General features: G+C 46.1%; 27 non-coding genes across 27 annotated transcripts; all 27 read left to right on the forward strand.

The window, feature by feature from the left end:
- Positions 1-340: 340 nt before the first annotated feature.
- On the forward strand, positions 341-413 carry trnav-aac (transfer RNA valine (anticodon AAC)). The gene has a single exon. It is a non-coding gene; the product is annotated as a tRNA-Val (tRNA).
- A 1,078-nt stretch (positions 414-1,491) lies between these two features.
- Positions 1,492-1,564, forward strand: trnav-uac (transfer RNA valine (anticodon UAC)). Its single transcript has one exon. It is a non-coding gene; the product is annotated as a tRNA-Val (tRNA).
- Positions 1,565-2,189: 625 nt separating this feature from the next.
- trnav-aac (transfer RNA valine (anticodon AAC)) lies at positions 2,190-2,262 on the forward strand. The gene has a single exon. It is a non-coding gene; the product is annotated as a tRNA-Val (tRNA).
- A 2,494-nt stretch (positions 2,263-4,756) lies between these two features.
- Positions 4,757-4,829, forward strand: trnav-uac (transfer RNA valine (anticodon UAC)). The gene has a single exon. It is a non-coding gene; the product is annotated as a tRNA-Val (tRNA).
- A 621-nt stretch (positions 4,830-5,450) lies between these two features.
- On the forward strand, positions 5,451-5,523 carry trnav-aac (transfer RNA valine (anticodon AAC)). The gene has a single exon. It is a non-coding gene; the product is annotated as a tRNA-Val (tRNA).
- A 1,070-nt stretch (positions 5,524-6,593) lies between these two features.
- Positions 6,594-6,666, forward strand: trnav-uac (transfer RNA valine (anticodon UAC)). The gene has a single exon. It is a non-coding gene; the product is annotated as a tRNA-Val (tRNA).
- A 625-nt stretch (positions 6,667-7,291) lies between these two features.
- Positions 7,292-7,364, forward strand: trnav-aac (transfer RNA valine (anticodon AAC)). Its single transcript has one exon. It is a non-coding gene; the product is annotated as a tRNA-Val (tRNA).
- Positions 7,365-8,442: 1,078 nt separating this feature from the next.
- On the forward strand, positions 8,443-8,515 carry trnav-uac (transfer RNA valine (anticodon UAC)). The gene has a single exon. It is a non-coding gene; the product is annotated as a tRNA-Val (tRNA).
- Positions 8,516-9,140: 625 nt separating this feature from the next.
- On the forward strand, positions 9,141-9,213 carry trnav-aac (transfer RNA valine (anticodon AAC)). The gene has a single exon. It is a non-coding gene; the product is annotated as a tRNA-Val (tRNA).
- Positions 9,214-10,289: 1,076 nt separating this feature from the next.
- trnav-uac (transfer RNA valine (anticodon UAC)) lies at positions 10,290-10,362 on the forward strand. The gene has a single exon. It is a non-coding gene; the product is annotated as a tRNA-Val (tRNA).
- A 625-nt stretch (positions 10,363-10,987) lies between these two features.
- trnav-aac (transfer RNA valine (anticodon AAC)) lies at positions 10,988-11,060 on the forward strand. Its single transcript has one exon. It is a non-coding gene; the product is annotated as a tRNA-Val (tRNA).
- A 1,078-nt stretch (positions 11,061-12,138) lies between these two features.
- Positions 12,139-12,211, forward strand: trnav-uac (transfer RNA valine (anticodon UAC)). The gene has a single exon. It is a non-coding gene; the product is annotated as a tRNA-Val (tRNA).
- A 625-nt stretch (positions 12,212-12,836) lies between these two features.
- On the forward strand, positions 12,837-12,909 carry trnav-aac (transfer RNA valine (anticodon AAC)). The gene has a single exon. It is a non-coding gene; the product is annotated as a tRNA-Val (tRNA).
- A 383-nt stretch (positions 12,910-13,292) lies between these two features.
- On the forward strand, positions 13,293-13,365 carry trnav-uac (transfer RNA valine (anticodon UAC)). The gene has a single exon. It is a non-coding gene; the product is annotated as a tRNA-Val (tRNA).
- Positions 13,366-13,988: 623 nt separating this feature from the next.
- Positions 13,989-14,061, forward strand: trnav-uac (transfer RNA valine (anticodon UAC)). The gene has a single exon. It is a non-coding gene; the product is annotated as a tRNA-Val (tRNA).
- Positions 14,062-14,686: 625 nt separating this feature from the next.
- trnav-aac (transfer RNA valine (anticodon AAC)) lies at positions 14,687-14,759 on the forward strand. The gene has a single exon. It is a non-coding gene; the product is annotated as a tRNA-Val (tRNA).
- A 1,079-nt stretch (positions 14,760-15,838) lies between these two features.
- On the forward strand, positions 15,839-15,911 carry trnav-uac (transfer RNA valine (anticodon UAC)). The gene has a single exon. It is a non-coding gene; the product is annotated as a tRNA-Val (tRNA).
- A 633-nt stretch (positions 15,912-16,544) lies between these two features.
- trnav-uac (transfer RNA valine (anticodon UAC)) lies at positions 16,545-16,617 on the forward strand. The gene has a single exon. It is a non-coding gene; the product is annotated as a tRNA-Val (tRNA).
- Positions 16,618-17,250: 633 nt separating this feature from the next.
- On the forward strand, positions 17,251-17,323 carry trnav-uac (transfer RNA valine (anticodon UAC)). Its single transcript has one exon. It is a non-coding gene; the product is annotated as a tRNA-Val (tRNA).
- A 633-nt stretch (positions 17,324-17,956) lies between these two features.
- trnav-uac (transfer RNA valine (anticodon UAC)) lies at positions 17,957-18,029 on the forward strand. Its single transcript has one exon. It is a non-coding gene; the product is annotated as a tRNA-Val (tRNA).
- A 625-nt stretch (positions 18,030-18,654) lies between these two features.
- trnav-aac (transfer RNA valine (anticodon AAC)) lies at positions 18,655-18,727 on the forward strand. The gene has a single exon. It is a non-coding gene; the product is annotated as a tRNA-Val (tRNA).
- A 1,079-nt stretch (positions 18,728-19,806) lies between these two features.
- trnav-uac (transfer RNA valine (anticodon UAC)) lies at positions 19,807-19,879 on the forward strand. The gene has a single exon. It is a non-coding gene; the product is annotated as a tRNA-Val (tRNA).
- Positions 19,880-20,512: 633 nt separating this feature from the next.
- Positions 20,513-20,585, forward strand: trnav-uac (transfer RNA valine (anticodon UAC)). Its single transcript has one exon. It is a non-coding gene; the product is annotated as a tRNA-Val (tRNA).
- Positions 20,586-21,218: 633 nt separating this feature from the next.
- Positions 21,219-21,291, forward strand: trnav-uac (transfer RNA valine (anticodon UAC)). Its single transcript has one exon. It is a non-coding gene; the product is annotated as a tRNA-Val (tRNA).
- A 633-nt stretch (positions 21,292-21,924) lies between these two features.
- Positions 21,925-21,997, forward strand: trnav-uac (transfer RNA valine (anticodon UAC)). The gene has a single exon. It is a non-coding gene; the product is annotated as a tRNA-Val (tRNA).
- A 633-nt stretch (positions 21,998-22,630) lies between these two features.
- Positions 22,631-22,703, forward strand: trnav-uac (transfer RNA valine (anticodon UAC)). Its single transcript has one exon. It is a non-coding gene; the product is annotated as a tRNA-Val (tRNA).
- Positions 22,704-23,328: 625 nt separating this feature from the next.
- Positions 23,329-23,401, forward strand: trnav-aac (transfer RNA valine (anticodon AAC)). The gene has a single exon. It is a non-coding gene; the product is annotated as a tRNA-Val (tRNA).
- Positions 23,402-23,858: the final 457 nt, after the last annotated feature.

Genomic DNA, 23,858 nt, shown 5'->3' on the forward strand with positions numbered 1-23,858 from the left:
GTCCCACCTGCCCTGCCCTGCCCTGCATGTTTTAAATGTTTCCCTCTTCCAACATACCTGATTCAAATGAAGGGGTCGTTATCTGTCTTTGCTGAGTTTGATAACGACTCATTAGTTTAAACCAGGTGTGTTAGAAGAGGGAAACATCTCACGCATGCTGGCCTGAGGACAAGGGTTAAGAACCACTGCCTTAGACCATCTCAGTGCTTGCTGACTTGTTGATGAACCATATCAACTAGTTCAATAGCCAAAATGCACATTTGACATTGTAAAGGTGTGTCCTCGTTTTGTGTGTGCGTGTGTGTGTGTGGACTGAGTTTCTGTTGCTGGCCTATAAGAAGTTTCCGTAGTGTAGTGGTTATCACGTTCGCCTAACACGCGAAAGGTCCCCGGTTCGAGACCGGGCGGAAACATGTTTCCTTTTATCAGCTTGCGATCATCTCGTAAATACTTGATGCATTATCGACAGTCATGAGTTCATTGGAGTTGGTTTGTCGTTCTTTGAAGCGGTAAGTTAGCTGCCCTGGTGCCACATGTTTGGTCGTTTCGCTGGCTTCTGTAGAGCTTGGCAAGGGTCCAATCAGGCCAAAAACATGCAGGGCAGGGAGGCCTGAGGTCCAGGATTGGGAAAGGTTGCTTTAGACAATCTCCTTTGTTGCTAGCTTGCTGAAACAGGGTATCAACTAGTTCATGAGCCGAAATGCCCATGTTACGTTATAAATGTGTGTCCTTGTTCTGTTTCCTTGTTACTGTGTGTTTGTGTGTGCACTGGGTTTCTGTCTTTCGGGAGTTGGCAGTTTCCGTAGTTTAGTCGCTATCACGTTCGCTTTACACGCCAAAGGTCCCCGGTTCGAAACCGGGCGGAAACTTCTGCTTCTTTCCTCAGTTTTCATCCAATTGCGATCCTCTCCAAAGTACCTTGTGCCCCATGTTGTCCCAATGTCCCAAGAAGTCCCATGATTCATTGGAGTTGACATGTCGTTCTTTGAAGTCAGCTACCCTTGTGCCACTTGTGCGGATTCGCCTTTAAGCCATTCCGTTGTTTCTAACAGTGATTAGAATCCCGTTCGGAAAACATTACAATGCATGTCATGGGCCGAGGACCTTTGTTTCTTCTAAGATCTTTAGACCAGTCGTTCGCCATCCTGGTCCCACCTGCCCTGCCCCTGCATGTTTTAAATGTTTCCCTCTTCCAACATACCTGATTCAAATGAAGGGGTCGTTATCTGTCTTTGCTGAGTTTGATAACGACTCATTAGTTTAAACCAGGTGTGTTAGAAGAGGGAACATCTAAAGAATGCTGGCCTGAGGACAAGGGTGGAGAACCACTGCCTTAGACCATCTCAGTGCTTGCTGACTTGTTGATGAACCATATCAACTAGTTCATGAGCCAAAATGCCCATTTGACATTGTAAAGGTGTGTCCTTGTTCTGTTTCCTTGTTACTGTGTGTTTGTGAGTGCACTGGGTTTCTGTCTTTCGTGAGTTGGCAGTTTCCGTAGTGTAGTGGTTATCACGTTCGCTTTACACGCGAAAGGTCCCCGGTTCGAGACCGGGCGGAAACTTCTTCTTCTCTCCTCAGTTTTCATCCAATTGCGATCCCCTCCAAAGTAGTTTGTGTCCCATGTCGTCCCAATGTCCCAAGAAGTCCCATGATTCATTGGAGTTGACATGTCGTTCTTTGAAATGGGAAGTCAGCTACCCTTGTGCCACTTGTGTGGATTCGCCTTTAAGCCATTCCGTTGTTTCTAACAGTGATTAGAATCCCGTTCGTAAACATTACAATGCATGTCATGGGCCAAGGACCCTTGTTACTTCTAAGACCTTTAGACCAGTCGTTCGCCATCCTGGTCCCACCTGCCCTGCCCTGCCCTGCATGTTTTAAATGTTTCCCTCTTCCAACATACCTGATTCAAATGAAGGGGTCGTTATCTGTCTTTGCTGAGTTTGATAACGACTCATTAGTTTAAACCAGGTGTGTTAGAAGAGGGAAACATCTCACGCATGCTGGCCTGAGGACAAGGGTTAAGAACCACTGCCTTAGACCATCTCAGTGCTTGCTGACTTGTTGATGAACCATATCAACTAGTTCAATAGCCAAAATGCACATTTGACATTGTAAAGGTGTGTCCTCGTTTTGTGTGTGCGTGTGTGTGTGTGGACTGAGTTTCTGTTGCTGGCCTATAAGAAGTTTCCGTAGTGTAGTGGTTATCACGTTCGCCTAACACGCGAAAGGTCCCCGGTTCGAGACCGGGCGGAAACATGTTTCCTTTTATCAGCTTGCGATCATCTCGTAAATACTTGATGCATTATCGACAGTCATGAGTTCATTGGAGTTGGTTTGTCGTTCTTTGAAGCGGTAAGTTAGCTGCCCTGGTGCCACATGTTTGGTCGTTTCGCTGGCTTCTGTAGAGCTTGGCAAGGGTCCAATCAGGCCAAAAACATGCAGGGCAGGGAGGCCTGAGGTCCAGGATTGGGAAAGGTTGCTTTAGACAATCTCCTTTGTTGCTAGCTTGCTGAAACAGGGTATCAACTAGTTCATGAGCCGAAATGCCCATGTTACGTTATAAATGTGTGTCCTTGTTCTGTTTCCTTGTTACTGTGTGTTTGTGTGTGCACTGGGTTTCTGTCTTTCGGGAGTTGGCAGTTTCCGTAGTTTAGTCGCTATCACGTTCGCTTTACACGCCAAAGGTCCCCGGTTCGAAACCGGGCGGAAACTTCTGCTTCTTTCCTCAGTTTTCATCCAATTGCGATCCTCTCCAAAGTACCTTGTGCCCCATGTTGTCCCAATGTCCCAAGAAGTCCCATGATTCATTGGAGTTGACATGTCGTTCTTTGAAGTCAGCTACCCTTGTGCCACTTGTGCGGATTCGCCTTTAAGCCATTCCGTTGTTTCTAACAGTGATTAGAATCCCGTTCGGAAAACATTACAATGCATGTCATGGGCCGAGGACCTTTGTTTCTTCTAAGATCTTTAGACCAGTCGTTCGCCATCCTGGTCCCACCTGCCCTGCCCCTGCATGTTTTAAATGTTTCCCTCTTCCAACATACCTGATTCAAATGAAGGGGTCGTTATCTGTCTTTGCTGAGTTTGATAACGACTCATTAGTTTAACCTTTTCATGTTCCTGTTAAATTTGCCTGAAAACGCCTAAACAGCATACCCAAAGTAAATTGGAAGCTGTTCTTGAACCATTTGGAGTACATGCATGTAAATGATCTCTTTTGAAAGCTGACACTCTGAAGTTATGTCCCCTGTTGTCAGGACCCCTGTCAGTCCTTCTAGTGTTGAGTAATAGAAGCTTGAACACAAGGAAAGTGAAAATTTCTATTTCCGCCTAGATTTTGTTTTGAAAACAGAGGCCTGAAGAGGCCTAGAGGTGGTAGGTATTATCTGGAAGACTAAATTGGACCACAGGTTGAAGCCTTACCCAATTCAAATCAAAAGTCAAACATAATACCACAATATATTCATATTTGACACATGTTTTTATAAGAGTACATCCAGGAATTTTCTAAAAGGGTCTTTTGGAGACTCCAAAATGACCCTTTGTAACCAAGGTCAAGGTCAAATAAAAAGGTATTATTTTTCATAATTGTTATCTCTGGCCCATCTCTGGTACTTAGAAATATCATATATAATAGCTAAATCCCTAATTAGTAATACTGAAACACAAAAACTGAAGCATGAACACATTGGAGTGCTTTATCTGATTCCAAGGATTGGCGCACAAAGAACACTGATTCTGTCAACCATATTGCGCAATCGACTGTTATTTTGAAGGCTCCACAGACGCATACAAATGAGGTATTGGCATTTTCAGCTAGCTGTCAGCTACAAGGCTAACGAGCTAATTTCAGAGCCAGTCGAAGCCAGTTCGAGAAATTTGTTTAGAACGAGTGTGGGGGGGGGGGGCGGGGGGGGGCAGGACGCACAGACCTAGTTGGCTTTAGAGGGCTGTCAACGGGGCATGGAAGCTCCTATTGGGTCGAACAAGGTGTCAATCAAAAGGGGAGGGTTCAACGGACATTTTGAGACCTTCATTTTGTAAATACTCCGTTGATAAATCGGAGAAAATAACACTTTTATGTGAACAAGTTGTTTCTTCCGTCGGCTAACTTGCATAATGAAACAAAGGATAATGGCTATTCATGAACGTAAAACATTGTATTTGGACGAATTACTTTACATGGTTAGATACTTTGAACCCTTGGGACTTACGCAGATCAAGTTTTGATGGCATGATTTGCACACCTGGACCTATTTGAACAACTTAGGGTGAGTACAACTTTTTTCTTTGGCATTGTTGAAGGAATGTTCACCGGAAAAAGACGTTGACTTTGCTTGCTATTGCGACTTGATCTTGAATTGGTTTATTTCAATGGAAGCACAAGAATCGTAGCTTTCCAACGATGTATAACATGTGTAGCGTCTAAAAAATATATTTTTTAGAATTTAGTGCGTCGTAACTGAGGAAGGGGGAGGCAGCATTTTTGTCTCGCGGGCGAAACAGGAGCGTAAACAGGTTAAACCAGGTGTGTTAGAAGAGGGAACATCTAAAGAATGCTGGCCTGAGGACAAGGGTGGAGAACCACTGCCTTAGACCATCTCAGTGCTTGCTGACTTGTTGATGAACCATATCAACTAGTTCATGAGCCAAAATGCCCATTTGACATTGTAAAGGTGTGTCCTTGTTCTGTTTCCTTGTTACTGTGTGTTTGTGAGTGCACTGGGTTTCTGTCTTTCGGGAGTTGGCAGTTTCCGTAGTGTAGTGGTTATCACGTTCGCTTTACACGCGAAAGGTCCCTGGTTCGAGACCGGGCGGAAACTTCTGCTTCTCTCCTCAGTTTTCATCCAATTGCGATCCCCTCCAAAGTAGTTTGTGTCCCATGTCGTCCCAATGTCCCAAGAAGTCCCATGATTCATTGGAGTTGACATGTCGTTCTTTGAAATGGGAAGTCAGCTACCCTTGTGCCACTTGTGTGGATTTGCCTTTAAGCCATTCCGTTGTTTCTAACAGTGATTAGAATCCCGTTCGTAAACATTACAATGCATGTCATGGGCCAAGGACCCTTGTTACTTCTAAGACCTTTAGACCAGTCGTTCGCCATCCTGGTCCCACCTGCCCTGCCCTGCCCTGCATGTTTTAAATGTTTCCCTCTTCCAACATACCTGATTCAAATGAAGGGGTCGTTATCTGTCTTTGCTGAGTTTGATAACGACTCATTAGTTTAAACCAGGTGTGTTAGAAGAGGGAAACATCTCACGCATGCTGGCCTGAGGACAAGGGTTAAGAACCACTGCCTTAGACCATCTCAGTGCTTGCTGACTTGTTGATGAACCATATCAACTAGTTCAATAGCCAAAATGCACATTTGACATTGTAAAGGTGTGTCCTCGTTTTGTGTGTGCGTGTGTGTGGACTGAGTTTCTGTTGCTGGCCTATAAGAAGTTTCCGTAGTGTAGTGGTTATCACGTTCGCCTAACACGCGAAAGGTCCCCGGTTCGAGACCGGGCGGAAACATGTTTCCTTTTATCAGCTTGCGATCATCTCGTAAATACTTGATGCATTATCGACATTCATGAGTTCATTGGAGTTGGTTTGTCGTTCTTTGAAGCGGTAAGTTAGCTGCCCTGGTGCCACATGTTTGGTCGTTTCGCTGGCTTCTGTAGAGCTTGGCAAGGGTCCAATCAGGTCAAAAACATGCAGGGCAGGGAGGCCTGAGGTCCAGGATTGGGAAAGGTTGCTTTAGACAATCTCCTTTGTTGCTAGCTTGCTGAAACAGGGTATCAACTAGTTCATGAGCCGAAATTCCCATGTTACGTTATAAATGTGTGTCCTTGTTCTGTTTCCTTGTTACTGTGTGTTTGTGTGTGCACTGGGTTTCTGTCTTTCGGGAGTTGGCAGTTTCCGTAGTTTAGTGGGTATCACGTTCGCTTTACATGCCAAAGGTCCCCGGTTCGTGACCGGGCGGAAACTTCTGCTTTTTTCCTCAATTTTCATCCAATTGCGATCCTCTCCAAAGTACCTTGTGCCCCATGTTGTCCCAAGAAGTCCCATGATTCATTGGAGTTGACATGTCGTTCTTTGAAGTCAGCTACCCTTGTGCCACTTGTGCGGATTCGCCTTTAAGCCATTCCGTTGTTTCTAACAGTGATTAGAATCCCGTTCGTAAACATTACAATGCATGTCATGGGCCGAGGACCTTTGTTACTTCTAAGACCTTTAGACCAGTCGTTCGCCATCCTGGTCCCACCTGCCCTGCCCCTGCATGTTTTAAATGTTTCCCTCTTCCAACATACCTGATTCAAATGAAGGGGTCGTTATCTGTCTTTGCTGAGTTTGATAACGACTCATTAGTTTAAACCAGGTGTGTTAGAAGAGGGAAACATCTAAAGCATGCTGGCCTGAGGACAAGGGTTGAGAACCACTGCCTTAGACCATCTCAGTGCTTGCTGACTTGTCGATGAACCATATCAACTAGTTCATGAGCCAAAATGCCCATTTGACATTGTAAAGGTGTGTCCTTGTTCTGTTTCCTTGTTACTGTGTGTTTGTGAGTGCACTGGGTTTCTGTCTTTCGTGAGTTGGCAGTTTCCGTAGTGTAGTGGTTATCACGTTCGCTTTACACGCGAAAGGTCCCCGGTTCGAGACCGGGCGGAAACTTCTTCTTCTCTCCTCAGTTTTCATCCAATTGCGATCCCCTCCAAAGTAGTTTGTGTCCCATGTCGTCCCAATGTCCCAAGAAGTCCCATGATTCATTGGAGTTGACATGTCGTTCTTTGAAATGGGAAGTCAGCTACCCTTGTGCCACTTGTGTGGATTCGCCTTTAAGCCATTCCGTTGTTTCTAACAGTGATTAGAATCCCGTTCGTAAACATTACAATGCATGTCATGGGCCAAGGACCCTTGTTACTTCTAAGACCTTTAGACCAGTCGTTCGCCATCCTGGTCCCACCTGCCCTGCCCTGCCCTGCATGTTTTAAATGTTTCCCTCTTCCAACATACCTGATTCAAATGAAGGGGTCGTTATCTGTCTTTGCTGAGTTTGATAACGACTCATTAGTTTAAACTAGGTGTGTTAGAAGAGGGAAACATCTCACGCATGCTGGCCTGAGGACAAGGGTTAAGAACCACTGCCTTAGACCATCTCAGTGCTTGCTGACTTGTTGATGAACCATATCAACTAGTTCAATAGCCAAAATGCACATTTGACATTGTAAAGGTGTGTCCTCGTTTTGTGTGTGCGTGTGTGTGTGCGGACTGAGTTTCTGTTGCTGGCCTATAAGAAGTTTCCGTAGTGTAGTGGTTATCACGTTCGCCTAACACGCGAAAGGTCCCCGGTTCGAGACCGGGCGGAAACATGTTTCCTTTTATCAGCTTGCGATCATCTCGTAAATACTTGATGCATTATCGACAGTCATGAGTTCATTGGAGTTGGTTTGTCGTTCTTTGAAGCGGTAAGTTAGCTGCCCTGGTGCCACATGTTTGGTCGTTTCGCTGGCTTCTGTAGAGCTTGGCAAGGGTCCAATCAGGTCAAAAACATGCAGGGCAGGGAGGCCTGAGGTCCAGGATTGGGAAAGGTTGCTTTAGACAATCTCCTTTGTTGCTAGCTTGCTGAAACAGGGTATCAACTAGTTCATGAGCCGAAATGCCCATGTTACGTTATAAATGTGTGTCCTTGTTCTGTTTCCTTGTTACTGTGTGTTTGTGTGTGCACTGGGTTTCTGTCTTTCGGGAGTTGGCAGTTTCCGTAGTTTAGTGGCTATCACGTTCGCTTTACATGCCAAAGGTCCCCGGTTCGAAACCGGGCGGAAACTTCTGCTTCTTTCCTCAGTTTTCATCCAATTGCGATCCTCTCCAAAGTACCTTGTGCCCCATGTTGTCCCAATGTCCCAAGAAGTCCCATGATTCATTGGAGTTGACATGTCGTTCTTTGAAGTCAGCTACCCTTGTGCCACTTGTGCGGATTCGCCTTTAAGCCATTCCGTTGTTTCTAACAGTGATTAGAATCCCGTTCGTAAACATTACAATGCATGTCATGGGCCGAGGACCTTTGTTACTTCTAAGACCTTTAGACCAGTCGTTCGCCATCCTGGTCCCACCTGCCCTGCCCCTGCATGTTTTAAATGTTTCCCTCTTCCAACATACCTGATTCAAATGAAGGGGTCGTTATCTGTCTTTGCTGAGTTTGATAACGACTCATTAGTTTAAACCAGGTGTGTTAGAAGAGGGAAACATCTAAAGCATGCTGGCCTGAGGACAAGGGTTGAGAACCACTGCCTTAGACCATCTCAGTGCTTGCTGACTTGTCGATGAACCATATCAACTAGTTCATGAGCCAAAATGCCCATTTGACATTGTAAAGGTGTGTCCTTGTTCTGTTTCCTTGTTACTGTGTGTTTGTGAGTGCACTGGGTTTCTGTCTTTCGTGAGTTGGCAGTTTCCGTAGTGTAGTGGTTATCACGTTCGCTTTACACGCGAAAGGTCCCCGGTTCGAGACCGGGCGTAAACTTCTGCTTCTCTCCTCAGTTTTCATCCAATTGCGATCCCCTCCAAAGTAGTTTGTGTCCCATGTCGTCCCAATGTCCCAAGAAGTCCCATGATTCATTGGAGTTGACATGTCGTTCTTTGAAATGGGAAGTCAGCTACCCTTGTGCCACTTGTGTGGATTCGCCTTTAAGCCATTCCGTTGTTTCTAACAGTGATTAGAATCCCGTTCGTAAACATTACAATGCATGTCATGGGCCAAGGACCCTTGTTACTTCTAAGACCTTTAGACCAGTCGTTCGCCATCCTGGTCCCACCTGCCCTGCCCTGCCCTGCATGTTTTAAATGTTTCCCTCTTCCAACATACCTGATTCAAATGAAGGGGTCGTTATCTGTCTTTGCTGAGTTTGATAACGACTCATTAGTTTAAACCAGGTGTGTTAGAAGAGGGAAACATCTCACGCATGCTGGCCTGAGGACAAGGGTTAAGAACCACTGCCTTAGACCATCTCAGTGCTTGCTGACTTGTTGATGAACCATATCAACTAGTTCAATAGCCAAAATGCACATTTGACATTGTAAAGGTGTGTCCTCGTTTTGTGTGTGCGTGTGTGTGTGCGGACTGAGTTTCTGTTGCTGGCCTATAAGAAGTTTCCGTAGTGTAGTGGTTATCACGTTCGCCTAACACGCGAAAGGTCCCCGGTTCGAGACCGGGCGGAAACATGTTTCCTTTTATCAGCTTGCGATCATCTCGTAAATACTTGATGCATTATCGACAGTCATGAGTTCATTGGAGTTGGTTTGTCGTTCTTTGAAGCGGTAAGTTAGCTGCCCTGGTGCCACATGTTTGGTCGTTTCGCTGGCTTCTGTAGAGCTTGGCAAGGGTCCAATCAGGTCAAAAACATGCAGGGCAGGGAGGCCTGAGGTCCAGGATTGGGAAAGGTTGCTTTAGACAATCTCCTTTGTTGCTAGCTTGCTGAAACAGGGTATCAACTAGTTCATGAGCCAAAATGCGCATGTTACGTTATAAATGTGTGTCCTTGTTCTGTTTCCTTGTTACTGTGTGTTTGTGTGTGCACTGGGTTTCTGTCTTTCGGGAGTTGGCAGTTTCCGTAGTTTAGTGGCTATCACGTTCGCTTTACATGCCAAAGGTCCCCGGTTCGAAACCGGGCGGAAACTTCTGCTTCTTTCCTCAGTTTTCATCCAATTGCGATCCTCTCCAAAGTACCTTGTGCCCCATGTTGTCCCAATGTCCCAAGAAGTCCCATGATTCATTGGAGTTGACATGTCGTTCTTTGAAGTCAGCTACCCTTGTGCCACTTGTGCGGATTCGCCTTTAAGCCATTCCGTTGTTTCTAACAGTGATTAGAATCCCGTTCGTAAACATTACAATGCATGTCATGGGCCGAGGACCTTTGTTACTTCTAAGACCTTTAGACCAGTCGTTCGCCATCCTGGTCCCACCTGCCCTGCCCCTGCATGTTTTAAATGTTTCCCTCTTCCAACATACCTGATTCAAATGAAGGGGTCGTTATCTGTCTTTGCTGAGTTTGATAACGACTCATTAGTTTAAACCAGGTGTGTTAGAAGAGGGAAACATCTAAAGCATGCTGGCCTGAGGACAAGGGTTGAGAACCACTGCCTTAGACCATCTCAGTGCTTGCTGACTTGTCGATGAACCATATCAACTAGTTCATGAGCCAAAATGCCCATTTGACATTGTAAAGGTGTGTCCTTGTTCTGTTTCCTTGTTACTGTGTGTTTGTGAGTGCACTGGGTTTCTGTCTTTCTAATTGGCAGTTTCCGTAGTGTAGTGGTTATCACGTTCGCTTTACACGCGAAAGGTCCCCGGTTCGAGACCGGGCGGAAACTTCTGCTTCTCTCCTCAGTTTTCATCCAATTGCGATCCCCTCCAAAGTAGTTTGTGTCCCATGTCGTCCCAATGTCCCAAGAAGTCCCATGATTCATTGGAGTTGACATGTCGTTCTTTGAAATGGGAAGTCAGCTACCCTTGTGCCACTTGTGTGGATTCGCCTTTAAGCCATTCCGTTGTTTCTAACAGTGATTAGAATCCCGTTCGTAAACATTACAATGCATGTCATGGGCCAAGGACCCTTGTTACTTCTAAGACCTTTAGACCAGTCGTTCGCCATCCTGGTCCCACCTGCCCTGCCCTGCCCTGCATGTTTTAAATGTTTCCCTCTTCCAACATACCTGATTAAAATGAAGGGGTCGTTATCTGTCTTTGCTGAGTTTGATAACGACTCATTAGTTTAAACCAGGTGTGTTAGAAGAGGGAAACATCTCACGCATGCTGGCCTGAGGACAAGGGTTAAGAACCACTGCCTTAGACCATCTCAGTGCTTGCTGACTTGTTGATGAACCATATCAACTAGTTCAATAGCCAAAATGCACATTTGACATTGTAAAGGTGTGTCCTCGTTTTGTGTGTGCGTGTGTGTGTGCGGACTGAGTTTCTGTTGCTGGCCTATAAGAAGTTTCCGTAGTGTAGTGGTTATCACGTTCGCCTAACACGCGAAAGGTCCCCGGTTCGAGACCGGGCGGAAACATGTTTCCTTTTATCAGCTTGCGATCATCTCGTAAATACTTGATGCATTATCGACAGTCATGAGTTCATTGGAGTTGGTTTGTCGTTCTTTGAAGCGGTAAGTTAGCTGCCCTGGTGCCACATGTTTGGTCGTTTCGCTGGCTTCTGTAGAGCTTGGCAAGGGTCCAATCAGGTCAAAAACATGCAGGGCAGGGAGGCCTGAGGTCCAGGATTGGGAAAGGTTGCTTTAGACAATCTCCTTTGTTGCTAGCTTGCTGAAACAGGGTATCAACTAGTTCATGAGCCGAAATGCCCATGTTACGTTATAAATGTGTGTCCTTGTTCTGTTTCCTTGTTACTGTGTGTTTGTGTGTGCACTGGGTTTCTGTCTTTCGGGAGTTGGCAGTTTCCGTAGTTTAGTGGCTATCACGTTCGCTTTACATGCCAAAGGTCCCCGGTTCGAAACCGGGCGGAAACTTCTGCTTCTTTCCTCAGTTTTCATCCAATTGCGATCCTCTCCAAAGTATCTTGTGCCCCATGTTGTCCCAATGTCCCAAGAAGTCCCATGATTCATTGGAGTTGACATGTCGTTCTTTGAAGTCAGCTACCCTTGTGCCACTTGTGCGGATTCGCCTTTAAGCCATTCCGTTGTTTCTAACAGTGATTAGAATCCCGTTCGTAAACATTACAATGCATGTCATGGGCCGAGGACCTTTGTTACTTCTAAGACCTTTAGACCAGTCGTTCGCCATCCTGGTCCCACCTGCCCTGCCCCTGCATGTTTTAAATGTTTCCCTCTTCCAACATACCTGATTCAAATGAAGGGGTCGTTATCTGTCTTTGCTGAGTTTGATAACGACTCATTAGTTTAAACCAGGTGTGTTAGAAGAGGGAAACATCTAAAGCATGCTGGCCTGAGGACAAGGGTTGAGAACCACTGCCTTAGACCATCTCAGTGCTTGCTGACTTGTCGATGAACCATATCAACTAGTTCATGAGCCAAAATGCCCATTTGACATTGTAAAGGTGTGTCCTTGTTCTGTTTCCTTGTTACTGTGTGTTTGTGAGTGCACTGGGTTTCTGTCTTTCGTGAGTTGGCAGTTTCCGTAGTGTAGTGGTTATCACGTTCGCTTTACACGCGAAAGGTCCCCGGTTCGAGACCGGGCGTAAACTTCTGCTTCTCTCCTCAGTTTTCATCCAATTGCGATCCCCTCCAAAGTAGTTTGTGTCCCATGTCGTCCCAATGTCCCAAGAAGTCCCATGATTCATTGGAGTTGACATGTCGTTCTTTGAAATGGGAAGTCAGCTACCCTTGTGCCACTTGTGTGGATTCGCCTTTAAGCCATTCCGTTGTTTCTAACAGTGATTAGAATCCCGTTCGTAAACATTACAATGCATGTCATGGGCCAAGGACCCTTGTTACTTCTAAGACCTTTAGACCAGTCGTTCGCCATCCTGGTCCCACCTGCCCTGCCCTGCCCTGCATGTTTTAAATGTTTCCCTCTTCCAACATACCTGATTCAAATGAAGGGGTCGTTATCTGTCTTTGCTGAGTTTGATAACGACTCATTAGTTTAAACCAGGTGTGTTAGAAGAGGGAAACATCTCACGCATGCTGGCCTGAGGACAAGGGTTAAGAACCACTGCCTTAGACCATCTCAGTGCTTGCTGACTTGTTGATGAACCATATCAACTAGTTCAATAGCCAAAATGCACATTTGACATTGTAAAGGTGTGTCCTCGTTTTGTGTGTGCGTGTGTGTGTGCGGACTGAGTTTCTGTTGCTGGCCTATAAGAAGTTTCCGTAGTGTAGTGGTTATCACGTTCGCCTAACACGCGAAAGGTCCCCGGTTCGAGACCGGGCGGAAACATGTTTCCTTTTATCAGCTTGCGATCATCTCGTAAATACTTGATGCATTATCGACAGTCATGAGTTCATTGGAGTTGGTTTGTCGTTCTTTGAAGCGGTAAGTTAGCTGCCCTGGTGCCACATGTTTGGTCGTTTCGCTGGCTTCTGTAGAGCTTGGCAAGGGTCCAATCAGGTCAAAAACATGCAGGGCAGGGAGGCCTGAGGTCCAGGATTGGGAAAGGTTGCTTTAGACAATCTCCTTTGTTGCTAGCTTGCTGAAACAGGGTATCAACTAGTTCATGAGCCGAAATGCCCATGTTACGTTATAAATGTGTGTCCTTGTTCTGTTTCCTTGTTACTGTGTGTTTGTGTGTGCACTGGGTTTCTGTCTTTTGGGAGTTGGCAGTTTCCGTAGTTTAGTGGCTATCACGTTGGCTTTACATGCCAAAGGTCCCCGGTTCGAAACCGGGCGGAAACTTCTGCTTCTTTCCTCAGTTTTCATCCAATTGCGATCCTCTCCAAAGTACCTTGTGCCCCATGTTGTCCCAATGTCCCAAGAAGTCCCATGATTCATTGGAGTTGACATGTCGTTCTTTGAAGTCAGCTACCCTTGTGCCACTTGTGCGGATTCGCCTTTAAGCCATTCCGTTGTTTCTAACAGTGATTAGAATCCCGTTCGGAAAACATTACAATGCATGTCATGGGCCGAGGACCTTTGTTTCTTCTAAGATCTTTAGACCAGTCGTTCGCCATCCTGGTCCCACCTGCCCTGCCCCTGCATGTTTTAAATGTTTCCCTCTTCCAACATACCTGATTCAAATGAAGGGGTCGTTATCTGTCTTTGCTGAGTTTGATAACGACTCATTAGTTTAAACCAGGTGTGTTAGAAGAGGGAAACATCTAAAGCATGCTGGCCTGAGGACAAGGGTTGAGAACCACTGCCTTAGACCATCTCAGTGCTTGCTGACTTGTCGATGAACCATATCAACTAGTTCATGAGCCAAAATGCCCATTTGACATTGTAAAGGTGTGTCCTTGTTCTGTTTCCTTGTTACTGTGTGTTTGTGAGTGCACTGGGTTTCTGTCTTTCGTGAGTTGGCAGTTTCCGTAGTGTAGTGGTTATCGCGTTCGCTTTACACGCAAAAGGTCCCTGGTTCGAGACCGGGCGGAAACTTCTGCTTCTCTCCTCAGTTTTCATCCAATTGCGATCCCCTCCAAAGTAGTTTGTGTCCCATGTCGTCCCAATGTCCCAAGAAGTCCCATGATTCATTGGAGTTGACATGTCGTTCTTTGAAATGGGAAGTCAGCTACCCTTGTGCCACTTGTGTGGATTCGCCTTTAAGCCATTCCGTTGTTTCTAACAGTGATTAGAATCCCGTTCGTAAACATTACAATGCATGTCATGGGCCAAGGACCCTTGTTACTTCTAAGACCTTTAGACCAGTCGTTCGCCATCCTGGTCCCACCTGCCCTGCCCTGCCCTGCATGTTTTAAATGTTTCCCTCTTCCAACATACCTGATTCAAATGAAGGGGTCGTTATCTGTCTTTGCTGAGTTTGATAACGACTCATTAGTTTAAACCAGGTGTGTTAGAAGAGGGAAACATCTCACGCATGCTGGCCTGAGGACAAGGGTTAAGAACCACTGCCTTAGACCATCTCAGTGCTTGCTGACTTGTTGATGAACCATATCAACTAGTTCAATAGCCAAAATGCACATTTGACATTGTAAAGGTGTGTCCTCGTTTTGTGTGTGCGTGTGTGTGTGTGGACTGAGTTTCTGTTGCTGGCCTATAAGAAGTTTCCGTAGTGTAGTGGTTATCACGTTCGCCTAACACGCGAAAGGTCCCCGGTTCGAGACCGGGCGGAAACATGTTTCCTTTTATCAGCTTGCGATCATCTCGTAAATACTTGATGCATTATCGACAGTCATGAGTTCATTGGAGTTGGTTTGTCGTTCTTTGAAGCGGTAAGTTAGCTGCCCTGGTGCCACATGTTTGGTCGTTTCGCTGGCTTCTGTAGAGCTTGGCAAGGGTCCAATCAGGTCAAAAACATGCAGGGCAGGGAGGCCTGAGGTCCAGGATTGGGAAAGGTTGCTTTAGACAATCTCCTTTGTTGCTAGCTTGCTGAAACAGGGTATCAACTAGTTCATGAGCCGAAATGCCCATGTTACGTTATAAATGTGTGTTCTTGTTCTGTTTCCTTGTTACTGTGTGTTTGTGTGTGCACTGGGTTTCTGTCTTTCGGGAGTTGGCAGTTTCCGTAGTTTAGTGGCTATCACGTTCGCTTTACATGCCAAAGGTCCCCGGTTTGAAACCGGGCGGAAACTTCTGCTTCTTTCCTCAGTTTTCATCCAATTGCGATCCTCTCCAAAGTACCTTGTGCCCCATGTTGTCCCAATGTCCCAAGAAGTCCCATGATTCATTGGAGTTGACATGTCGTTCTTTGAAGTCAGCTACCCTTGTGCCACTTGTGCGGATTCGCCTTTAAGCCATTCCGTTGTTTCTAACAGTGATTAGAATTCCGTTCGGAAAACATTACAATGCATGTCATGGGCCGAGGACCTTTGTTTCTTCTAAGATCTTTAGACCAGTCGTTCGCCATCCTGGTCCCACCTGCCCTGCCCCTGCATGTTTTAAATGTTTCCCTCTTCCAACATACCTGATTCAAATGAAGGGGTCGTTATCTGTCTTTGCTGAGTTTGATAACGACTCATTAGTTTAAACCAGGTGTGTTAGAAGAGGGAAACATCTAAAGCATGCTGGCCTGAGGACAAGGGTTGAGAACCACTGCCTTAGACCATCTCAGTGCTTGCTGACTTGTCGATGAACCATATCAACTAGTTCATGAGCCAAAATGCCCATTTGACATTGTAAAGGTGTGTCCTTGTTCTGTTTCCTTGTTACTGTGTGTTTGTGAGTGCACTGGGTTTCTGTCTTTCGTGAGTTGGCAGTTTCCGTAGTGTAGTGGTTATCACCTTCGCTTTACACGCGAAAGGTCCCCGGTTCGAGACCGGGCGGAAACTTCTGCTTCTCTCCTCAGTTTTCATCCAATTGCGATCCCCTCCAAAGTAGTTTGTGTCCCATGTCGTCCCAATGTCCCAAGAAGTCCCATGATTCATTGGAGTTGACATGTCGTTCTTTGAAATGGGAAGTCAGCTACCCTTGTGCCACTTGTGTGGATTCGCCTTTAAGCCATTCCGTTGTTTCTAACAGTGATTAGAATCCCGTTCGTAAACATTACAATGCATGTCATGGGCCAAGGACCCTTGTTACTTCTAAGACCTTTAGACCAGTCGTTCGCCATCCTGGTCCCACCTGCCCTGCCCTGCCCTGCATGTTTTAAATGTTTCCCTCTTCCAACATACCTGATTCAAATGAAGGGGTCGTTATCTGTCTTTGCTGAGTTTGATAACGACTCATTAGTTTAAACCAGGTGTGTTAGAAGAGGGAAACATCTAAAGCATGCTGGCCTGAGGACAAGGGTTGAGAACCACTGCCTTAGACCATCTCAGTGCTTGCTGACTTGTCGATGAACCATATCAACTAGTTCATGAGCCAAAATGCCCATTTGACATTGTAAAGGTGTGTCCTTGTTCTGTTTCCTTGTTACTGTGTGTTTGTGAGTGCACTGGGTTTCTGTCTTTCGTGAGTTGGCAGTTTCCGTAGTGTAGTGGTTAGCACGTTCGCTTTACACGCGAAAGGTCCCCGGTTCGAGACCGGGCGGAAACTTCTGCTTCTCTCCTCAGTTTTCATCCAATTGCGATCCCCTCCAAAGTAGTTTGTGTCCCATGTCGTCCCAATGTCCCAAGAAGTCCCATGATTTATTGGAGTTGACATGTCGTTCTTTGAAATGGGAAGTCAGCTACCCTTGTGCCACTTGTGTGGATTCGCCTTTAAGCCATTCCGTTGTTTCTAACAGTGATTAGAATCCCGTTCGTAAACATTACAATGCATGTCATGGGCCAAGGACCCTTGTTACTTCTAAGACCTTTAGACCAGTCGTTCGCCATCCTGGTCCCACCTGCCCTGCCCTGCCCTGCATGTTTTAAATGTTTCCCTCTTCCAACATACCTGATTCAAATGAAGGGGTCGTTATCTGTCTTTGCTGAGTTTGATAACGACTCATTAGTTTAAACCAGGTGTGTTAGAAGAGGGAAACATCTAAAGCATGCTGGCCTGAGGACAAGGGTTGAGAACCACTGCCTTAGACCATCTCAGTGCTTGCTGACTTGTCGATGAACCATATCAACTAGTTCATGAGCCAAAATGCCCATTTGACATTGTAAAGGTGTGTCCTTGTTCTGTTTCCTTGTTACTGTGTGTTTGTGAGTGCACTGGGTTTCTGTCTTTCGTGAGTTGGCAGTTTCCGTAGTGTAGTGGTTAGCACGTTCGCTTTACACGCGAAAGGTCCCAGGTTCGAGACCGGGCGGAAACTTCTGCTTCTCTCCTCAGTTTTCATCCAATTGCGATCCCCTCCAAAGTAGTTTGTGTCCCATGTCGTCCCAATGTCCCAAGAAGTCCCATGATTCATTGGAGTTGACATGTCGTTCTTTGAAATGGGAAGTCAGCTACCCTTGTGCCACTTGTGTGGATTCGCCTTTAAGCCATTCCGTTGTTTCTAACAGTGATTAGAATCCCGTTCGTAAACATTACAATGCATGTCATGGGCCAAGGACCCTTGTTACTTCTAAGACCTTTAGACCAGTCGTTCGCCATCCTGGTCCCACCTGCCCTGCCCTGCCCTGCATGTTTTAAATGTTTCCCTCTTCCAACATACCTGATTCAAATGAAGGGGTCGTTATCTGTCTTTGCTGAGTTTGATAACGACTCATTAGTTTAAACCAGGTGTGTTAGAAGAGGGAAACATCTAAAGCATGCTGGCCTGAGGACAAGGGTTGAGAACCACTGCCTTAGACCATCTCAGTGCTTGCTGACTTGTCGATGAACCATATCAACTAGTTCAATAGCCAAAATGCCCATTTGACATTGTAAAGGTGTGTCCTTGTTCTGTTTCCTTGTTACTGTGTGTTTGTGAGTGCACTGGGTTTCTGTCTTTCGTGAGTTGGCAGTTTCCGTAGTGTAGTGGTTATCACGTTCGCTTTACACGCGAAAGGTCCCCGGTTCGAGACCGGGCGGAAACTTCTGCTTCTCTCCTCAGTTTTCATCCAATTGCGATCCCCTCCAAAGTAGTTTGTGTCCCATGTCGTCCCAATGTCCCAAGAAGTCCCATGATTCATTGGAGTTGACATGTCGTTCTTTGAAATGGGAAGTCAGCTACCCTTGTGCCACTTGTGTGGATTCTCCTTTAAGCCATTCCGTTGTTTCTAACAGTGATTAGAATCCCGTTCGTAAACATTACAATGCATGTCATGGGCCAAGGACCCTTGTTACTTCTAAGACCTTTAGACCAGTCGTTCGCCATCCTGGTCCCACCTGCCCTGCCCTGCCCTGCATGTTTTAAATGTTTCCCTCTTCCAACATACCTGATTCAAATGAAGGGGTCGTTATCTGTCTTTGCTGAGTTTGATAACGACTCATTAGTTTAAACCAGGTGTGTTAGAAGAGGGAAACATCTCACGCATGCTGGCCTGAGGACAAGGGTTAAGAACCACTGCCTTAGACCATCTCAGTGCTTGCTGACTTGTTGATGAACCATATCAACTAGTTCAATAGCCAAAATGCACATTTGACATTGTAAAGGTGTGTCCTCGTTTTGTGTGTGCGTGTGTGTGTGTGGACTGAGTTTCTGTTGCTGGCCTATAAGAAGTTTCCGTAGTGTAGTGGTTATCACGTTCGCCTAACACGCGAAAGGTCCCCGGTTCGAGACCGGGCGGAAACATGTTTCCTTTTATCAGCTTGCGATCATCTCGTAAATACTTGATGCATTATCGACAGTCATGAGTTCATTGGAGTTGGTTTGTCGTTCTTTGAAGCGGTAAGTTAGCTGCCCTGGTGCCACATGTTTGGTCGTTTCGCTGGCTTCTGTAGAGCTTGGCAAGGGTCCAATCAGGTCAAAAACATGCAGGGCAGGGAGGCCTGAGGTCCAGGATTGGGAAAGGTTGCTTTAGACAATCTCCTTTGTTGCTAGCTTGCTGAAACAGGGTATCAACTAGTTCATGAGCCGAAATGCCCATGTTACGTTATAAATGTGTGTTCTTGTTCTGTTTCCTTGTTACTGTGTGTTTGTGTGTGCACTGGGTTTCTGTCTTTCGGGAGTTGGCAGTTTCCGTAGTTTAGTGGCTATCACGTTCGCTTTACATGCCAAAGGTCCCCGGTTTGAAACCGGGCGGAAACTTCTGCTTCTTTCCTCAGTTTTCATCCAATTGCGATCCTCTCCAAAGTACCTTGTGCCCCATGTTGTCCCAATGTCCCAAGAAGTCCCATGATTCATTGGAGTTGACATGTCGTTCTTTGAAGTCAGCTACCCTTGTGCCACTTGTGCGGATTCGCCTTTAAGCCATTCCGTTGTTTCTAACAGTGATTAGAATTCCGTTCGGAAAACATTACAATGCATGTCATGGGCCGAGGACCTTTGTTTCTTCTAAGATCTTTAGACCAGTCGTTCGCCATCCTGGTCCCACCTGCCCTGCCCCTGCATGTTTTAAATGTTTCCCTCTTCCAACATACCTGATTCAAATGAAGGGGTCGTTATCTGTCTTTGCTGAGTTTGATAACGACTCATTAGTTTAAACCAGGTGTGTTAGAAGAGGGAAACATCTAAAGCATGCTGGCCTGAGGACAAGGGTTGAGAACCACTGCCTTAGACCATCTCAGTGCTTGCTGACTTGTCGATGAACCATATCAACTAGTTCATGAGCCAAAATGCCCATTTGACATTGTAAAGGTGTGTCCTTGTTCTGTTTCCTTGTTACTGTGTGTTTGTGAGTGCACTGGGTTTCTGTCTTTCGTGAGTTGGCAGTTTCCGTAGTGTAGTGGTTATCACCTTCGCTTTACACGCGAAAGGTCCCCGGTTCGAGACCGGGCGGAAACTTCTGCTTCTCTCCTCAGTTTTCATCCAATTGCGATCCCCTCCAAAGTAGTTTGTGTCCCATGTCGTCCCAATGTCCCAAGAAGTCCCATGATTCATTGGAGTTGACATGTCGTTCTTTGAAATGGGAAGTCAGCTACCCTTGTGCCACTTGTGTGGATTCGCCTTTAAGCCATTCCGTTGTTTCTAACAGTGATTAGAATCCCGTTCGTAAACATTACAATGCATGTCATGGGCCAAGGACCCTTGTTACTTCTAAGACCTTTAGACCAGTCGTTCGCCATCCTGGTCCCACCTGCCCTGCCCTGCCCTGCATGTTTTAAATGTTTCCCTCTTCCAACATACCTGATTCAAATGAAGGGGTCGTTATCTGTCTTTGCTGAGTTTGATAACGACTCATTAGTTTAAACCAGGTGTGTTAGAAGAGGGAAACATCTAAAGCATGCTGGCCTGAGGACAAGGGTTGAGAACCACTGCCTTAGACCATCTCAGTGCTTGCTGACTTGTCGATGAACCATATCAACTAGTTCATGAGCCAAAATGCCCATTTGACATTGTAAAGGTGTGTCCTTGTTCTGTTTCCTTGTTACTGTGTGTTTGTGAGTGCACTGGGTTTCTGTCTTTCGTGAGTTGGCAGTTTCCGTAGTGTAGTAGTTAGCACGTTCGCTTTACACGCGAAAGGTCCCAGGTTCGAGACCGGGCGGAAACTTCTGCTTCTCTCCTCAGTTTTCATCCAATTGCGATCCCCTCCAAAGTAGTTTGTGTCCCATGTCGTCCCAATGTCCCAAGAAGTCCCATGATTCATTGGAGTTGACATGTCGTTCTTTGAAATGGGAAGTCAGCTACCCTTGTGCCACTTGTGTGGATTCGCCTTTAAGCCATTCCGTTGTTTCTAACAGTGATTAGAATCCCGTTCGTAAACATTACAATGCATGTCATGGGCCAAGGACCCTTGTTACTTCTAAGACCTTTAGACCAGTCGTTCGCCATCCTGGTCCCACCTGCCCTGCCCTGCCCTGCATGTTTTAAATGTTTCCCTCTTCCAACATACCTGATTCAAATGAAGGGGTCGTTATCTGTCTTTGCTGAGTTTGATAACGACTCATTAGTTTAAACCAGGTGTGTTAGAAGAGGGAAACATCTAAAGCATGCTGGCCTGAGGACAAGGGTTGAGAACCACTGCCTTAGACCATCTCAGTGCTTGCTGACTTGTCGATGAACCATATCAACTAGTTCATGAGCCAAAATGCCCATTTGACATTGTAAAGGTGTGTCCTTGTTCTGTTTCCTTGTTACTGTGTGTTTGTGAGTGCACTGGGTTTCTGTCTTTCGTGAGTTGGCAGTTTCCGTAGTGTAGTGGTTATCACGTTCGCTTTACACGCGAAAGGTCCCCGGTTCGAGACCGGGCGGAAACTTCTGCTTCTCTCCTCAGTTTTCATCCAATTGCGATCCCCTCCAAAGTAGTTTGTGTCCCATGTCGTCCCAATGTCCCAAGAAGTCCCATGATTCATTGGAGTTGACATGTCGTTCTTTGAAATGGGAAGTCAGCTACCCTTGTGCCACTTGTGTGGATTCGCCTTTAAGCCATTCCGTTGTTTCTAACAGTGATTAGAATCCCGTTCGTAAACATTACAATGCATGTCATGGGCCAAGGACCCTTGTTACTTCTAAGACCTTTAGACCAGTCGTTCGCCATCCTGGTCCCACCTGCCCTGCCCTGCCCTGCATGTTTTAAATGTTTCCCTCTTCCAACATACCTGATTCAAATGAAGGGGTCGTTATCTGTCTTTGCTGAGTTTGATAACGACTCATTAGTTTAAACCAGGTGTGTTAGAAGAGGGAAACATCTAAAGCATGCTGGCCTGAGGACAAGGGTTGAGAACCACTGCCTTAGACCATCTCAGTGCTTGCTGACTTGTCGATGAACCATATCAACTAGTTCATGAGCCAAAATGCCCATTTGACATTGTAAAGGTGTGTCCTTGTTCTGTTTCCTTGTTACTGTGTGTTTGTGAGTGCACTGGGTTTCTGTCTTTCGTGAGTTGGCAGTTTCCGTAGTGTAGTGGTTAGCACGTTCGCTTTACACGCGAAAGGTCCCAGGTTCGAGACCGGGCGGAAACTTCTGCTTCTCTCCTCAGTTTTCATCCAATTGCGATCCCCTCCAAAGTAGTTTGTGTCCCATGTCGTCCCAATGTCCCAAGAAGTCCCATGATTCATTGGAGTTGACATGTCGTTCTTTGAAATGGGAAGTCAGCTACCCTTGTGCCACTTGTGTGGATTCGCCTTTAAGCCATTCCGTTGTTTCTAACAGTGATTAGAATCCCGTTCGTAAACATTACAATGCATGTCATGGGCCAAGGACCCTTGTTACTTCTAAGACCTTTAGACCAGTCGTTCGCCATCCTGGTCCCACCTGCCCTGCCCTGCCCTGCATGTTTTAAATGTTTCCCTCTTCCAACATACCTGATTCAAATGAAGGGGTCGTTATCTGTCTTTGCTGAGTTTGATAACGACTCATTAGTTTAAACCAGGTGTGTTAGAAGAGGGAAACATCTAAAGCATGCTGGCCTGAGGACAAGGGTTGAGAACCACTGCCTTAGACCATCTCAGTGCTTGCTGACTTGTCGATGAACCATATCAACTAGTTCATGAGCCAAAATGCCCATTTGACATTGTAAAGGTGTGTCCTTGTTCTGTTTCCTTGTTACTGTGTGTTTGTGAGTGCACTGGGTTTCTGTCTTTCGTGAGTTGGCAGTTTCCGTAGTGTAGTGGTTATCACGTTCGCTTTACACGCGAAAGGTCCCCGGTTCGAGACCGGGCGGAAACTTCTGCTTCTCTCCTCAGTTTTCATCCAATTGCGATCCCCTCCAAAGTAGTTTGTGTCCCATGTCGTCCCAATGTCCCAAGAAGTCCCATGATTCATTGGAGTTGACATGTCGTTCTTTGAAATGGGAAGTCAGCTACCCTTGTGCCACTTGTGTGGATTCGCCTTTAAGCCATTCCGTTGTTTCTAACAGTGATTAGAATCCCGTTCGTAAACATTACAATGCATGTCATGGGCCAAGGACCCTTGTTACTTCTAAGACCTTTAGACCAGTCGTTCGCCATCCTGGTCCCACCTGCCCTGCCCTGCCCTGCATGTTTTAAATGTTTCCCTCTTCCAACATACCTGATTCAAATGAAGGGGTCGTTATCTGTCTTTGCTGAGTTTGATAACGACTCATTAGTTTAAACCAGGTGTGTTAGAAGAGGGAAACATCTCACGCATGCTGGCCTGAGGACAAGGGTTAAGAACCACTGCCTTAGACCATCTCAGTGCTTGCTGACTTGTTGATGAACCATATCAACTAGTTCAATAGCCAAAATGCACATTTGACATTGTAAAGGTGTGTCCTCGTTTTGTGTGTGCGTGTGTGTGTGTGGACTGAGTTTCTGTTGCTGGCCTATAAGAAGTTTCCGTAGTGTAGTGGTTATCACGTTCGCCTAACACGCGAAAGGTCCCCGGTTCGAGACCGGGCGGAAACATGTTTCCTTTTATCAGCTTGCGATCATCTCGTAAATACTTGATGCATTATCGACAGTCATGAGTTCATTGGAGTTGGTTTGTCGTTCTTTGAAGCGGTAAGTTAGCTGCCCTGGTGCCACATGTTTGGTCGTTTCGCTGGCTTCTGTAGAGCTTGGCAAGGGTCCAATCAGGTCAAAAACATGCAGGGCAGGGAGGCCTGAGGTCCAGGATTGGGAAAGGTTGCTTTAGACAATCTCCTTTGTTGCTAGCTTGCTGAAACAGGGTATCAACTAGTTCATGAGCCGAAATGCCCATGTTACGTTATAAATGTGTGTTCTTGTTCTGTTTCCTTGTTACTGTGTGTTTGTGTGTGCACTGGGTTTCTGTCTTTCGGGAGTTGGCAGTTTCCGTAGTTTAGTGGCTATCACGTTCGCTTTACATGCCAAAGGTCCCCGGTTCGAAACCGGGCGGAAACTT

The sequence above is a fragment of the Osmerus eperlanus genome, chromosome 1 (genome assembly GCF_963692335.1).
Source record: "Osmerus eperlanus chromosome 1, fOsmEpe2.1, whole genome shotgun sequence".
NCBI lineage: Eukaryota > Metazoa > Chordata > Actinopteri > Osmeriformes > Osmeridae > Osmerus > Osmerus eperlanus.